The following is a 13,498-nucleotide window of genomic DNA, read 5'->3' on the forward strand; positions in this document are numbered from 1 at the left end:
TGAGAAGAAGAAAAAGAATAAGGAGAAGAAGAAGAATGAGGAGAAGAATAAGGAAAATGAGAAGAAAAAAAAAATAATAATAATAATAATAATAATAATACTAATAATATAATAATAATAATAATAATAATAATAATAAGAAGAAGAAGAAGAAAAGAAGAAGAAGAAGAAGAAGAACAACAACAACAACAACAACAACAACAACAACAATAACAACAACAACAACAGCAGCAGCAGCACCAATTACAACAACAATAGAGCAGACATAGAGAATGAAAGACGTCAACCGTTTTCAGCCAATTGAGAGGGAAAAGAGCGTGTTTTACTTGACTAGAAAAGACGGACCTTTAGAAATATAATGGAAATAATCGTTGAAGAATAGCCAATGGGAAATATTTGCTTCAATAACATCAGCCTATGAGGGAACTGTGTGACAATTCTGGGAAAATCACAATGATATGATGATAATCTTTGTGTAGCTTACCAATCCCTGAAAGCTTAGCAGACGATCGTAACGTCAACCAAACAGCAGACGTCAGAGACACACGTACACGCATGCACACTGGCACGTACGCATACAGACGCACGCGCAGATACACCTACGCACACGCATACGCATACGCATACGCATACGCATACGCACACGCATACGCACACACATACGCATAGAGGCACGCGCACACGCACAGTCAAGAACTTTTGTCGTTTCTATTCGTCGACGCCTTAATAAATTCGGTCAGAGCGAGCACGGCTATCGAATACTTACACCCACATATACATACATGCATACGTACATACACATACAGATATAATCATATACGTACATATATGCATATACATACAGACACACGGACATACTTTATATATATATATATATATATATTATATATATATATATATGTATATATACACATACACATTCGTACACATTCACACACACTGTACGTATATATTATAACCTCTTTATATGGATTATATTCTATATAAGATATTATATTGCAGTGTGTACATAATATAATATATAAACGCATTTTAATTTTACTCACATACACACACATATATACATATATATACACAGATTCACGTAAATGCATATGTGTATATATATATATATATGATATAAATATATAAACACACATATTCTTTAATTTACACGTATATATTTATGAGCTATGTATGCATGCATTAAACAATATTTATCCCTTACCGGGTAGAATACATTTTTTGTTGGTGTTACATCTAACGCAAAAGTAAACTTCATACATACATACTTTGTGTGTATATATATATATTCACAATCACACACCACACACACACACACATACATATATACATATATATATATATATATATCTATATATATATATATATATATATATATATATATATATATATATATATATATATATATATATATAAGAGTGATGACCACTAAGTGGACATCCATATGCTAGAAGTAGACTCCCTATGGTCTTACCACTAAGAAAGGAATGTTCTCAAGAAAATTTAGCAAACGCCAGAACGTAAGTGAGCAAGACAAATGAAAAGATACAAAATATACAGATTCATCACAAACCTGTTTCGTTGTTACCACTTACGTAATCACTTACGTAGAATGTCCGCAACTCATCAGTGTGATCGTCATAGCAAAATATAATTTGCAGAATTATACACGAAACGTCCGTGCCAAAACGAAGACTTTTGAAGTATAACCCCAAATGTAATTGGTAGAACTATATACATGTTCAATCTCATGCGGACGTCTCGTTACCGTCTACCAAATCCACTCACAAGGCATTGGTCGGCCCGTGGCTATAGTAGAAGACACTTGCCCAAGGTACCACGCAGTGGAACTGAACCCGGAACCATGTGGTTCGTAAGCAAGCTACTTACCACACAGCCACTCCTGCGCCTGAAAGATCCGGAGGAAAAACACTGCACACCAAAAATGGTGCTCCCCGATGATTTAAGGATTATGCCCTAGAGCAGTGGTTTTCAACCAGGGTTCCGCGGAACCTTAGGGTTCTGCCAGTACAGTCTAGGGGTTCCGCAAGAAGTTACAAAACTGCTAAAATCGGCAGTAATTTTTAATTCTCCTGTGCATATATGTGTGCATAAAACTATTAAATTATTGCACAGGGGTTCCTCGAGCCAGTGGAATGTTTCCTTGGGGTTCCGCTCCAGCAAAAAGTTTGAAAAGCACTGCCCTAGAGTATAGCTTCTCTTGGACTATTGGCAGAAACATGACATCACTTTTAAAAGAAGTTGGTTTTTGCATTCCGACATCAGATTTCTCGCAATGAAATATTTCTCGAATCAGATATTGAAGCTCTTAAGCACACATAATGCGACCGAAAACGTTGTAGAAAATATAACACAGGTGTTCAGCAGCTGCTGAAAGATGTCATCCTGCAACAACATGCCAGGTTTGCGTGATGCTTCTGCTAAAACAATAAATAGAATAACATCAAAGCAAAGAGTGTGAGATGTTCTGGCGCTGCCGTTGTGGAGCCGTTTATTCGACCCTGACTCATTAGACGTTTTAATGTATCTGTCTATCTCTGTCTCTCTGAATCCCTCTTTGTCTCCCTCTGTTTTTCCCTCTCTCTCGCCTTCTCATTCTCTCTTCCTCTCCCCTCTGTCTATCTCCCTCTCTCTCCCCGGCTCTCCACTCTCTCCTCTCCCTTCCGCCCTCTCTCCTCTCCCTCCTGCCCTCTTTTCTCTGCCTCCCACCCTCCCGCGCTCTCTCACTCTCTCTCTCGCTTTGTCTCCCTCTCTCTCCCTATGTCTGTCTGTCTCTCCCTCTTCCCCTCCCTCCCTCTCCCTCTGTCTGTCTGTCTCTCCCCTCCCTCTCCCTCTCCATGTCTGTCTGTCTCTCCCCTCCCTTCGCCCCTCTCCCCATAATTTTCAGTGTGTATTAAGAAAAGGAGAGTGTCTGTTAATCGTGTTCAATCAACATATGATGTCGCTTTCTCTCCCATTTCCCCCCTCTGTCTGCGTGTATTTCGGCGTGCGCGTTTACCTCCATCGTCAAAAAGCTCTGACACCAGAACAGTCTGAATATGCAGTCAGCCACGCCAAATTGTCAGCACCTAAACAGCTACGCCCAATTGCCTCATTCCATCGTAGGAAATAACTCTTCAGGGACAGCTATGAATATTTCTGATTCATTCATTACATCCTAGCAGGGAATATTACAAGAACATTCAAAACCTCTTCGAAATTCAGGTATAAGTATCCTAATATAAATATTCGGGACTAAAAGGGACAAAATTTTGCACAGATATAGAGGTCAACTGCTTTGCAAGTGTAAACATTTCTTCCAAATTCGACGAAGAAAAAAATATTTACGGACAACTGTTTCGAAGCACACGTTTCTCTACTCAAATTATAAATTTATACTAGCATCTATAATTATTAAAAAAAGTATCTGTTAATATGTACATCGTAGTTTCGAAAAGCTGGGATTTTCAGGCAATTAAAATATGTCCAGCCCATACAGCCTTTGTAAATACAATCTCTATGTAGAACTAAAAGTAAACACATTTACTTTCAACACTTTTGACAAAATTTCGTATTTTAGAAGTTATTTCCTGTTAAAGTTGTCGTATTTGGGTAATTTTAACCAATCAACGACGTATATTCGGCTGAAGAAACCTACTGCTGTATGCGATAGTAATCGAAGAGCAACAACTTCCGGGTCATCTCTACTAAATGTATTTTTCAATCACGTGTGGATTATTAGATATGTTCTTTAGCTTGGACGTGTTTTTTTGACTTACGCATGGATATTTTTACTTACTGCCTGTGACTTTTTCACCATTCTGTTCATTTTATTTTTGTTTACTGCCTGTGTTGCATATTACACGCTTGATGACCCGGAAGTTGTTGCTCTTCCATTACTATCGCAAACAGCAGCAGGTTTCTTCAGCTGAATACACGCCGTTGATCGGTTAAACTTATCCAAATACAACAACTGAAACACGAAATAACTTCTAAAATACGAAATTTTGTCAAAAATGTTGAAAGTAAACCATGTTCAACGTGAGAAATTACACCAGTATACGAACTTTCAAACAGTTTAGGTTAAAAAAATAATTTTCAAATCTGTGAGTCAAACTGAAGAGATCCCAAATATATAAGATGAAGGAAACACACACACACATACACACACACACAACACAACGCGCACACGTATGTGTGTATGTTTGTATGTATATTATACACATAAATACACCGAGAGACAGCGTGTATTCAGAGACAAAAATATCAAATCCGTACACTTATGTTCATCGTGCTGTCTGGGTCGATATTAATCTCTCGATGGATACCTGATCTTTACCCGCATTAACTTCCACCCAGATTACGATCCAGCTTTAAATGTTTTCATTCATAAAACTATAAACACATACATACACATACAGTAATACAATAGAAGCCTGTGCATTGATGTGTCCGGGAGGGGTTCTCACGGGTCAAGGGGCCCAACTATTTTATGGTTTGTTAAATACTTTAGGGCCCAGTGCATTGATTTGTCCGAGGGGCCTGTAATATTGCTAAGACGGTGCTCTTTATATCAAGCCTTTATCTCTTTAAACTTCCGCAGGCAAGTGTCATGCACGTATGCTACTTACATACCTCATGTCATGTTTTCATTATCACTCTCACCACTACCACACTGGATCAACACTTTCACACCATCACCAAGAATACACCACCACCACCACCACACCACCACCACCACCACCACCACCACCACCACCACCACCACTATCACCAGCACCATCATCGCTGCTACCAGTATCACCACCTCAACCTATGCCAATACGTCACCGACGCCACTATCATCAACAACATTATTCACGCCACTAGCGGCAACATCAATACTCAAACACCGTTACCACAACCATCAAACCACCACCACCACCACAATACATCACTAACACTACCATTATTACTACTAACATCATCATCATCATTGCCACCACCACCACCACCACATCCCTAACTCCACTATTATTACTACTAACATCATCATCACCATCATCATTGCCACCATCATTATCACCACCACCACCACCATCACCACAATACCGCCAGTCCCCACCACCATTATCACTAGTACCGCGAGAACCCGCATCACCAAGAAAACCATCATCATCACCATCATCATTTCACCAGCAGCATCACCAACAAACAGAGCATTATAGCAGCAGCAGAAACATCATCACCGCCACATCACCACCACCATCGTCACCACCACCACCCCCACCATAGTCATCATCATCATCACCACCACCATCATCACCACCATCAGCACCATATGGTCAGAGTAGTCTAACCCAGCACCTGTCACCTGCCTGGCTCTGATAACAGAAATATCAGGTCAGAGCTGGTTGTAATTAATACTGCAGAGTGTGGGTGGTAAAAGTAGAGTTGTTATTGTTGATGATGATGATGGTGGTGGTGGTGGTGATGGCAGTGGTGGTGGTGGTGGCGGCGGTGATGCTGGTGCGGTTGATGGTGGCGGCGGGTTCAGTAATAGTGGTGGTGGTGGTGGTGGTGGTGATGAAGATGTTCTGTTATTCTGTTGTTTCAGTCATTTGACTGCGGCCATGCTGAAGCACCGCCTTTAGTTGAACGAATCGACCCCAGGCCTTAATCTTTGTAAGCCTGGTACTTATTCTATCGGTGTCTTTTGCCGAACCGCTAGATTACGGGGACGTAAACACAGCAATATCGATTGTTAAGCTTGGGGGCAGGGATAAACACAGACACACAAACATGAGAGGAATTTCGATTATCCCCACGTGGTAAGTTGTAATATATATAAGAAATTAAAGAAGGAAACTGCACACACTATACATAGTTTGGATATAATTTTTAATATACTTTATATTATGTTTGTCGACCGGTTTCGCTTTCACTAATCATGACATTAAAAATGTATTCTTAAGAAAAATTTATTCTTAAGAAAAATTTATTCTTAAGAAAAATGTTTTTGTCCAATTTTTCTAGTCTTTACGTTCTCAGTTAAAATTCCGCCGAGGTCGACTTTGCCTTTCATCTATAAATTAAGTACTAGTTGCGTACTGGGGTCGATCTAATCGACTGCCACCCCCTCAAAAAAATTTAGTGCCTTGTGTCTAGAGTAGAAAAGAATCGTTAGCACGTCGAGCGAAATGTTTTACCGTATTTCGTCTGCCGCTACGTACTGAGTTCAAATTCTGCCGATGTCGACTTTGCCTTTCATCCTTTTGGGGTCAATAAAACAAGTACCATTTGAGTACTAGGGTCGATGTGATCGACTAGTCCCCTCCCTCAAAATTTCAGGCCTTGTGTCTAGAGTAGAAAGGTTATTTATTTAGTTCCAAGTTGGTAATGACCGAGTAGATCTTTGATTAAGGTTCTTTTTACGCATTTGAAATACAACTATAGAACATTTTTTTAGACTGTAAGGTGCGAGCTGAAGGAGTTTGCTACTATTTCTAGTAGGTCTAGATACCGCCTAGAGGCTTGATAGCTCGAGAAATACTTGTTTAACGATACTGAAGCCTGCTGTCCCGTCTTGCCTGATAAAAGATTTTCCAGCCATCACCTTCAGCATCAAAACTGTTTTACTTTAGTTTAGCTTGATTTAGTTACTTTTCCAGCTGATCGAGGGACCTCATAGAAATAAAATCTGTTACCCGACCTATGATCGAAGGCGTTCCAGCCGTGACCATCCCATTTTGTCTTTTTGTGTGATAAGAAGCTTGTTTCCTGACTACATGGTTCGGGGTTCAGTGCCACTACGTGGCACCTTGGTTGAATGTCTTCTAGTATACCCTTGACCCACCAAAGCCTTCTGTGTGGATTTGGTAGACGATGTTGATGTGTTTACTCCCCGTAACTTAGCGGTTCGGCAAAAGAGATCAATAGAATGAATATCAGGCTTCAAAAAAGTATTGGGATCAATTCATTCTATTAATCTAATGACTGAAACAAGTAAAGGGTAAGACATAAGGGGTTACTTTAACTAATGTGTCTTAATAATTGTGAGCCCCATTATCCACCATCTTTCCAACAACAACCTTGGGGAACCTTTTTGAATTCCATACGTCTAACACTCGTGGACATGCTCACAAGATCAAAAAGCAACACAACACCCATGACTTTCGGAAACATTTTTTTCACGCTCAGACTTGCTGAAGCATGAAATAAACTACTCGCATGAGTTGTTAGTTGTTGGAACACTACATCCCTCAAGATGTTCATATTTCTGATGAGTCGTGGTGCACCTGAGCACTGTATACAATAAGTTCGTTATTATGTAAGATAAATGGATGTGACTTCGGGGAGATATAGCTGCTGTTTCTTGCAGGTCGAGCCCCACATCCCCCCTATACATCAATGATGCACTCAGTCATCTTCAACAACGCCCACTCCTCCACAGATGTTCTCTTCCATTCTTCCCTAACCTTTCCCCAACCATGCATCATCCACATGCAATCTAGACACCACATGTCAAAACTGCACTGATTCTATGAGCAGACATTGAAAGCATCTGCCAATAGCGACATGGCAGTCTTGTCTCCTTCGACGGTATGTATCAACAATCGCAGCACATATCAAGCAAAGATTATCGCATCTCACCTCCTGAAACAGGGGCGACAACCCTCATGATTAAGTCACACTGTCGTTGACGATCTATCCTGGTGAAAACAAACGTAAGACCTCACAAAAGGCAACATCTCCAGCATTTACTACGGTGTTGCGGTCACACACACACACACCACACGGCGGAATTTGAACTCAGGCGAAAGATAACGAAGCATCAACTTAGAGTGTTACCCTTTGTGGTGGCAGTGGTCGACTTTGCCTTTCATCCCTTCGGGGTCGATAAATTAAGTACCAGTTACGCACTAGGGTCGATGTAATCGACTTAATCCCTTTCTCTGTCCTTGTCTGTCTCCTCTATGTTTAGCCCTTGTGGGCAATAAAGAATTAGGAAACTTTACAGAAGCCTGTCTTATGTATTTTAATGTGTGTGTATGTGTGTGTTTAGAAGTTAGTGATTTATGAGCGATACTTAAGAACGGATTAACTCGCTAAGTCAAGTACTCACAGTCTACAGCAAATGAAAACCAAAGCCCAATGAAACGATTAATGATCTGTGTTAGTAAATAATATTTAACGAAGTCCGTAAATTCAAATAAATTTTCGCGGCGTAGTAAAACGAGAAGCTTGATGTTTCGTGTAAAAGCACTTTATCAGGACGAAAAATATTCTGCCATCGAGAATACTGACGTTTCAAGGAAAGCAAGATGGTAGAGGCAATAAAATGTTGTGTCCGTCGTACTTATGACTGTATTATCAATATGTTGTCTCTGTCTTACTTATTTTATTCATGGGACCACGGCCATGCTGGGGCACCACCTTGAAAAGCTTAATCGAACGAATCGACCACAGTACTTTTCTTAAAGTCTGGTAAGTATTCTATCGATCTCTTTTACTGAACCAACAAGTTACGAGAACATAAACAAACCAAAATCTGCTGTCAAGCAGGGAAGGTACACACATAGATACACACACACACACGATGGGTTTCCACGAAGTTTGTGTCTACCAAATTCACTCACAAAGCAATGATCGGTCCTGCGCTGCAGTAGAAGACATTTGTCCAAAGTGCCGCGTAGTGAGACCGAACCTGAAATTACGCGGTTACAATTCTAGTTTCTTAACCACACAGCTATACCTGCAGCCGTTATTTCCTCGCTGAAGAGTTTTACTCAAAACGCAAAGATTCTTGCTTCTTCACGACATGCGAACTTCACAAATATCGTGGCACTCCGTCGGTTACGACGACGAGGGTTCAAGTTGATCTGATCAACGGAACATCCTCCTCGTGAAATTAACGTGCAAGTGGCTGAGCACTCCACAGACACGTGTACTCTTAACGTAGTTCTCAGGGGAAATTCAGTGTGACACAGAGTGTGACAAGGCTGGACCTTTGTGAATACAGGTACAACAGAAACAGGAAGAAAGAGTGAGAGAAAGTTGTGTGAAAGAGTACAGCAGGGATCATCACCATCCCTGCAGGAGCCTCGTGGAGCTTTTAGGTGTTTTCGCTCAATAAACACCCACAGCGCCCGGTCTGAGATTCGTAACTGCGATCCTACAACCGCGAGTCCGCTGCCCTAACCACTGGGCCATTGCGCCTCCACTTAACAAATACAGAAACGTCCATGTATAATATTTCTCCTCTCTATAATATACCTCTAGTAGAGATATGTGTGGTGAGTAAATACTCAGGTTAAACAGGAGGCAACAGATGTTCAGACGATATACGCACGCACACACATATGTGTGTATGCGCATATATATATATATATATATATATATACACACACACACTCGTTTATAAATATATATTACATACATTACAACTACAGAATAAAATATGTTGAGTGTGCAGTATCCAGTGTGCGCATGTATACATGCCGTAAACAAACGTAAACGCTATTTATATATACAGCATTGCGGGGGCATATTTGCTTGTCTGTAGTTAAATATTTGTAAAATTCTTTTAATGGATTCAATTACTCGATTACGACCAAGCTGGGATGTCCCTTTGAAGCGTTTAGTCAATCATATTGACACCAAGACATTACACACACACCACACACACACACACACATTAAAATACATACGACAGGCTTCTGTACAGTTTTCCTATTCTGTATTGCCCAAAAGGGGGTAGACATATAGGAGACAGACAAGGACAGACAAACAAATTAAGTCGACCCCAGTGCGTAACTGGTACTTAATTTATCGACCCCGAAAGAATGAAAGGCAAAGTCGACCTCGGCGGAATTTGAAGTCAGAACGTAACGGCAGACGATATACCTATTTCTTTACTGCACACAAGGGGCTAAGCACAGAGGGGACAAACAAGGACAGTGTATATATATATGTATATATGTATGTATGCATATGTATATATATATATGTAATATATATATATGTATATATATGTATATGTATATATATGTGTATGTATATATATGTGTATGTATGTATATGTATTTGTATATAGATGTATGTATATATATGTTTGTCATTAGACTGCGGCCATGGTGGTGCACCGCTTTGAAGGATTTAGTTGAACAAATCGGCCACACTATTTTAAAGCCTGACACTGAATCTGTCGATCTCGTTTACTAAGCCGATAAGTTAGGGGGACGTAAACGAACCAACACAGATTGTCAAACTATGGTGGGACACACACGCATATATATATATATATACATACATCTATATACAAATACATATACATACATACACATATATATACATATACATATATATAACATGTAATATATACATATATAATATAGATATATATATATATACATATGCATACATATATATACATATATATATATACATATATATATATATATATTACATATGCACATACATTATACATATATAAACATATGCATACATATATGCATATATAAACATACATATATATACATATATATACATACATATACATATATATATATACATATATATACATATACATATATATATATACATATACACACATATATATATATATACATATATATACACACACACACATATATATATATACACATATATACACATACATACATATATACATACATATATACACATATACACACATACACAAATACATACATACATATATACACATATACACACATACACAAATATATATATATATATATATATATATATATGTACGTATGTACGACGTGCTTCCATACAGTTTCTGTCTCCTAAGTTCACTCACAAAGCATTCCTCGGCCCAAGGCTCTGGTACAACACACTCGCCCGGTGTGTCTCGCAGTGAGATTGAACCCGAAACCACACGGTTTCCACGCGAACTTATAACACAACATGCCTCCACTTTTAAAACGCAAGTACTTTGCAACTCTCGATACAAAAATAATATCGAAAGTAAACTGGCTGACCTTTGCGCCACCGCTCCTCAACAATGGCAGACTCTTCAAGGTTTTACAGGTGCATCCCTTTTTATGTACGTCAGGTAACAAACGAAAACAGACGCTCATGCCATGTGCAAGTAACACACCTTATCAACATCAGCTTGGACGAGATATCGCACAAACACCAAAAATATACCTGCTTCCATCCTCCTCCTCCACACACCGCCTCCTTTCACTTTTATTCACACCTGTGTTTTAATTAACGGTAGTCTGCATGTTGCGCATACACCCTTTTAACAAAACAACGGTGCATGAGCAAGTTAGCTGTTGCACTTCGCTGATAGTGTCTGCTTTTTAGAAACAGACTTACTACCACTACCACCTCTACCATCACCACATCTACCATCACCACTACTACTACCAGTGCCTCTAGCTACATCGCCAGTTCTGCCGCCACCGTCATCGCCACCACCTGACCACCACCAACGATACCATCGCCACCAATGCCAAACTATTGCCAACATCATTACAACTACCCACGTAACTACTACCATCAACTACCACTTACACTATCACCAATAATACTGGCACCGCAACACCATTCCCACCAACACCATCACCATTAAAATAATCCCTACCATCATCTACACTACCAACTGCCCCGTCACTACACCACCATAGCCACTACTACCATTAACACACCGTCACCACTACCAACTACTGCCTCTACAACTAGTAGCACCACTTAAATCCTAACCACCGCCAACATCACCTTCACGACTAAAACAACAACACACTTATAATACCGTAGCTACTACCACCCAAACTGCAGCAATCCATTTACAACATCAATCAAATACCCAGGGTGGTACAATCGTCACAGCACCCGCTTAAATACCTATTTCTTTATTACCCACATGGGGCTAAACACAGAGGGGACAAACAAGGACAGACATAGGTATTAAGTCGATTACATCGACCCCAGTGCGTAACTGGTACTTAATTTATCGACCCCGAAAGGATGAAAGGCAAAGTCGACCTCGGCGGAATTTGAACTTACAACGTAACGCAGACGAAATACCGCTGAGCATTTCGCCCGGCGTGCTAACGTTTCTGCTAGCTCGCCGCCTTAAATACCACCCGTTTAAATACCATCGCTACAACCACCAACACATCTTATTGGGGTACTTTTTAACAGATTTCTACTCTGGTCCAGTAATTTGGGCCGGGTTTCTAGTCTGAGACTAATTTGCACCCTTCCTCTCCTTACCTCCGCCACCATCACGCGGGCCCTGAAAATTATGATGGGTGTTGCCCCTCATCCTGTAAGTCAGTGGTTCTCATCCGGGGTTCATTTGGCCCTTAAGAGTCCATTAGATTTTGTTATTCAAATTTATATGCAATAAATCCCTATTAATATTGGTTTCAAATTTTGGTACAACGCCAGCAATTTGGGGAGTGCGTTAAGTCGATTACATCGACCCCCAGTACTCAACTGGTACTTATTTTATCGACCACCGACAGGACGAAAGGGAAAGTCGACCTCGGCGGAATTTGCACTCAGAACGTAAAGCCGAACGAAATGCCGCTAAGCATTATGACCGGCATGCTCACAATTTTGCCAGCTCGCTGCCTTAGAATTCCTAATATTTAATTACAAGAATATAATAGGATGTTTTAAACATGGGGGGGGGGTCTAGTGGAATAAAATAAGAATCAAAGGGACCCATAGTTGAAAAATAGTTTTTGAGCGCTACTGCTCTAAGTTACGCAAAAATCACATTAATTTATAAAAATAATACAATAAAAGCAAAACCGGAACAATAACTTCCCGATAATCAATACCGATTATGAAAACCGATACAACTTATCTCTTAAACTGCAGTCGGTCATCTTCAATGCATCTATTCAATGTATTTAGAGCGCCAACCCGGTTACATTGTTATGGCTGACTGCGCGCCATAATGGCAATGTTACGGTCGTCTGCACACGAGCGTTGCATAAATACTTTAGTCTGCTTCCGAAATTTATGAAGGAGTTATGTTGTAATGTGCCAATTGCACCTTTTTATCTATCTATCTACCTACCTACTTGCCTACCTGCCTATCCATCCATCCATCCATCCATCTATCTATCTATCTATCTATCTATCTATCTATCTATCTATCTATCTATCTATCTATCTATCTATCTATCTATCTATCTACCTACCTACCTACCTACCTACCTACTTACCTACCTACCTACCTACCTACCTGTCAGTCTGTTTGTCCGTCTATCTATCTATCAGCATATATGTACTACCATGCTGGGGCATTGCGTTTAAGGATTTTTAGTCGAATGTATGACCCGTAGTACTTACATTTTTTTAAAGCCTCTCACTTATTCAATCGATCTCATTTGCCTAACCGCTAAGTTACGAGAACGTAAACACACCAACACCGGTTGTTAAGCGGTGGACACACACACACACACACACACACACACACACACACGTATATAACGGACTTCTTTTA

Source organism: Octopus sinensis, linkage group LG5, assembly GCF_006345805.1.
Source record: "Octopus sinensis linkage group LG5, ASM634580v1, whole genome shotgun sequence".
NCBI classification, from domain to species: domain Eukaryota; kingdom Metazoa; phylum Mollusca; class Cephalopoda; order Octopoda; family Octopodidae; genus Octopus; species Octopus sinensis.